This window comes from Leptodactylus fuscus, chromosome 7 (genome assembly GCF_031893055.1).
Source record: "Leptodactylus fuscus isolate aLepFus1 chromosome 7, aLepFus1.hap2, whole genome shotgun sequence".
Classification (NCBI taxonomy): Eukaryota; Metazoa; Chordata; class Amphibia; order Anura; family Leptodactylidae; genus Leptodactylus; species Leptodactylus fuscus.
This window is the reverse complement of record NC_134271.1, coordinates 76,829,557-76,835,219: the sequence shown is the minus strand read 5'-3', so window position 1 is coordinate 76,835,219 and position 5,663 is coordinate 76,829,557.

The window sequence follows — 5,663 nt, the reverse complement described above, 5'->3', positions numbered from 1 at the left end:
CCTTTCCCTAAAACACATATAAAAGTAGTTAAAAACTGTGAAACACATACATATTAGGTATCCCCGTGTCCGAAATCGCCCGCCCTACAAATCTATAAAAATATTTTTCCTGTTCGGTAAACGCCCTAGCGGGAAAAATAGTCAAAAGTGCCAAATCGCCGTTTTTTCACTATTTTGATTCTGATAAAAATTTGAATAAAAAGTGATCAAAGCAATAACATTTCCCGAAAATGGTAGAACTAAAAAGTACACCCGGCCCGCAAAAAAAGACGCCCTATGCATCCCCGTACACTGACGTATAAAAAAGTTACAGCTGTCGGAATATGGCGACTTTTAGAAAAAAACATTTTTAACACAGTTTGGATTTTTTTTTTAAGGGGTCAAAATGTAAATAAAACCATATAAATTTGGTATCCCCGGAATCGTACCGAAACACAAAATACAGGGGACATGTCAATTTGGCTGCACAGTGAACGCTGTAAAACCGAAGCCCGTATGAATGTCGCAGAAATGCATTTTTTATTCAAATCCACCCCATTCTGAATTTTTTTCCTGCTTCCCAGTACATTATACAGAATAATTAATGGTGAAGAAAAATTTGTCCCGCAAAAATTAAGACCTCATATGACTCTGGGAGCGGAGAAATAAAAAAGTTATGGGGTTTAGAAGGAGGGGAGTCAAAAACGAAAAACGAAAATCAAAAAATGCCATCGGCGGGAAAGGGTTAATTATTATCATAATTCTCAGAAGGAATGTAGAGAGCTACACATGCTATTTTTCAGCATCCTGCTCCAGTCTTTGTCTCTCACTGAAAACATCAGGAGACATAATATGGGCGAAATCTTCCTAAAAACCAGCGTCAGATTCTGCCTTAGAGGTATATTAAGAGGTCTAACAAGTCCAATGGCATACATTATCTGGTAGGTACTGTCACTCTGAACATTTTGGTGTTTTGTTTATCCCAATCTGTTCAGCCATTCCAAAGATATAAGCCAATTTAGTGCAATTTAGGGTCAACTAGCCAAGAATGTCATTAAGCGTTTTAGACCTAGTGACAAGTCCTCTTTAACCCCCAAATAACAGTGAACTCCAGACCCCTGTACCATCATATCCTGCAGCAGAAATAAACACAGCCCGTCCTGTAATATGGAGGGAGATATCTGGCACCATCCCACCTTCCCCAGCTGCTTCCAGGCTCCAGGTTTACATGACGCTCAGATCCCAGATGTGCAGCAGCTGCTGTAGGTGATACAAGATTCCTGAACCACTTACCCTGACACAGGGGTGTGACTGCAGTAAGCACCATTGGGGCCCAACCCTACACAGGAGCTGAACTGCAGTGACCATTACTGGAGCCCAGTGATGTAACTAACGTCTTGTGGGCCCCAGTGCAATCCTTTGTCCGGAGTCCCCTACCTCATCCATATAGATAATTCTTGATAGTGATGGTTATGGGTGCTAAAGAGTTTAATCATTCTTAGTATGGTTAGGGTAATCTGTGGGTCCTCTTGGCTTATGCGCCAGATGAAAGCTGCATTGTCAATACTGATGCCAGTGCTTATGGGCCCGCCAAGGCTCCTGGGCCCCGATGCGACTGAACCCTCTGCACCCCCTGAAGTTACATCCCTGCTGGGGCCCAATCGTTACACCTACCACAGGAGCCAAACTGCAGTAATCTTTTATGGTGCCCAACTACTAAACCTATCACAGGAGTCACACTGCAGTAACCATTACTGGGGCCATCCAATACCATTACCAGAGGTGCACTACTGCAGTAACCACCACTGGGGCATGACCATTACACATACCATAGGGGCCCAACTGCAGTAAGTACCAGCTTGGCACAGCTACTAAAGGATCCCAACTGTAGTAATCACCACTGGGATACAATCACTACATGCAGGGGCTCAACCACTACAAGTACCACAGGAACCCAACTGCTGTGACCACCACTAGGACCCAAATGATGCAACCCAATAGCACTTTCCACATGGGCCAAACCACAGCACTCCCCACTCACTACGGCCGTCCATTACATCAAGCACAGCTTTCATTAACTATTAAAGAGTCTCAAACACTGCACCCAAAAAATGGGGCCAACAACTGGAATCGACCCAACGTACCTGCCATAGAGAGCCAACCACTTCACCCAACACAAGAGCCCAAGTGTTGCAATTGCCGCATTATGCTACACCCTATACATTATGTAGAGAGCAATGGTACGCACACTCACAGTTAGTATAACGTGGTGCTAGCAGCAAAGGGTCCTTCGACCCTATAACCAAATGTGAAAAAGATGCTGCTGCACACACTGTATTGCATGAAGTGCAGTGAATTTATTTACAAAGCAAAAGTTTGTGATTACAGTCGTTGTGCCATGGACATAGGAAAATCGTCATGCAAATAAAAAGAGCAATAGATCAGCAATTTTTTTACGTTCGGTCATTGGACCTTTTTCAGAAGTGATCTGAAATTGGTAATAAAAATATGCATGTTATAATAGAGCAACACCTTATATATACAGGTCACAACGAAAGAAGAAAATAGCCAAAGGCCTTTAAATGAAGACTAGCTGAATAAGGTAACGTACAAGTAGGATAAATGTAGTGAGATGGAAATAGGAATAGTGGTGAAACTGACAAAAGAAACGTATAGCAGCGTAAAAAAGAGCGTAGTCAAGAAAGGAAATGAGTAACACAACAATGGGGAAAAGTAATACTGAGTTAACAAGTCTTTATGTGAACTGGAGGAAACAGAATGAGATTAAAGGTGGAAATATCAAGTGGGAGCCATAGGTAATATACAGAATAAGTTAGACATTACCATGGGAGAATGGAAGAAGAAAACATGCAGATTAATGGTGAAGTCACTAAATGAAAGCCATAGGTAGTATACAGAGGAATAGAGACTTTGCCAAGGGAAGCAACATGTAGAGGGAGAAGAGAGAAGCATAGAGAGGGCATGTATGTAAATAAAGAGCAATGAAGAGTGGAGTACAAGGCCTGTGTAGGGAAAATTACAGTGCATGGTGCCAAATAGTTCTCACCTAAGGAGGGAAAGCCGGTAGGTATGGGTTGTCCAAGGCGTACAGCGCTGTGGTCAAAGGCTGTATTTACAGCCAAGAGTAGGGGCGGTACGGCGGGAAAGGAGGAGGAGGGGCAGGCAAAAGCTGTGGTGAGTCGAGATTGCTATTGGCAGGTGCCCGGAAGTGGATGCGCTCCACCTGTGCGTTCCACGGTGGAACGCTGCCACAGGGGGCCACACAGTGGAAATAACTAAGATGGATATGAAAGGGAAGATGGGGCACTGATATGGGAAGGAAGGGATAGGTAGAGAAATGTGCAGGTTAAGGGGACAGGATTCCCTTTGTACAGACATTTCATCCACTAATTTAACATTATCATACGGAAACATTGGCCCATTTTACATCGGGCACATCCAGAGATTGAAGACGTTAAGAATCTCCCTTTAACTTGTTACAAATCTGAGGGATTCACTTGTTAATGCGGATGTTGGCAGCATTAAGCAAATTCCAAGACAGACATTCTTGGTAACTACAAGACGTGGCACCTTTCCATGTCTTCACTGTATGCAGTGTTCAGCTGTGATCAAGAGCCACCACTTCTTACACCCCCATATGGGTCGCCACTTCCCCATTAAGGACTATTTCACCTGTGACTCATCGTTGTGGTCTATCTGATTAAATGCCCTAGTGGACTATTGTACGTGGGAGAAACCACTCAACACATCCGTGATCGGATTTCGAAACACATGTCTACTATTAGGAATCATGTAGATACCAGCCCACTTCAGCAGAGCAAAACATAACGTATCACAATTGCGCTTCCAAGTTGTTGAACACGTCAAACACCCCAGACGAGGTGGCAACTGTATCGCCTGTCTCAAACAAAAGGAGTCGTACTGGATACATATGCTTAATACGATTGAGCCAATGAGACTTAGCAGGTCCTATGACCGGACCTACACATTCTGAATACCATACGTCACCAGTGAGGTGACATATGACAATGGAACTTTATCTCATGTCATGGACTTATGGGCCCTGTACCACTGTGAAGAATGTATCTTCTTTTTTGCTGTTTTTATTTATTTTATTGCACTTTATTCAATTTATTTGTTACAGCCTCCCGCATTTACCAGACTTTGATGACGCATGTTTCTTATGTGATTAATTGTATTCAACCTTAACATATCTTTCTATTTTTCTTTACAGATGAAATTACATCTCCCACCGTCATGGGTATAGTACAGATATACTGTAGCATATGATAGCCCCCAATTTCTTTGTATACCCCTTGCATTTTTGACTTCTTGCAATCCTTTGTTTTCCTATCTCATCTTGACCTTATAGCCCTCGGGTTTCCTCTCTTTCCCTTTTTATCTTCCACATATTTTTTCCTTTTTCTGGATTTTTCCCTTCTTCTCCCTTCTCTCTTTCTACCTCCTTTATCCCTCTCTACCATATCAACTTTGTATTTTGTTGTTTTTCTTTAATTACATTTATATATTATTTATATATTATTTTTGGCCTCATACAATATTTGCCATATTTCTATAAGCTTTTATATGTCCAGTCTTTCTGGGTCATTACTTTTCCTGAATTTTTCTGGCTGCTTGAGTTCCACTTCATCTATATTATGGATTTTCACTTCTAATAACCTTTTACAGTATTCTCACATATTACGTTTTTCACCGTTTTCCATGGGAGAGATTGACCGATGCGTTCCACTGTGGAACGCATCGACTTACTAGTGTATAACTCTGGCACGACACTTCCGGTTTTCCCACTTCCGGCTGCTGACTCCGGGCGCTCGGCGTTATGTTGCCGATCGCTCGTCCCCTTACCCTGCACATTTCTCTACCTAGCCCTAGCCTAGCTACTCTTGGCTGTAAATACAGCCTCTGACCACAACGCTGTACGCCTTGGACAACCCATACCTGCCGGCTTTCCCTTTTTAGGTGAGAACTATTTGGCACCATGCACTGTAATTTTCCCTACACAGGCCTTGTACTCCACTCCTCATTGCTCTTTATTTACATACATGCCCTCTCTATGCTTCTCTCTTCTCCCTCTACATGTTGCTTCCCTTGGCAAAGTCTCTATTCCTCTGTATACTACCTATGGCTTTCATTTAGTGGCTTCACCATTAATCTACATGTTTTCTTCTTCCATTCTCTCATGGCAATATCTAACTTGTTCTGTATATTACCTATGGCTCCCACTTGATATTTCCACCTTTAATCTCATTCTGTTTCCTCCAGTTCACATATAGACTTGTTAGCTCAGTATTACTTTTCCCCATTGTTGTGTTACTCATTTCCTTTCTTGACTACGCTCTTTTTTACGCTGCTATACGTTTCAACGACCGAAACCTTAAAAAATTGCTGATCTATTGCTCTTTTTATTTGCATGCTGATTTTCCTATCTCCATGGCACAATGACTGTAATCACGAACTTTTGCTTTGTAAATAAATTCACTGCACTTCATGCAATCCAGTGTGTGCAGCAGTAACTTTTTCACACCCTATACATTAGGCTTACATCCTACCATCTCCAATGCAACTCCCCCCACATACACTCTCATCTCCCCCTGCCATTATAAAGCCTCCATCCTTACATCTAACCTCCCCTTTACATTACA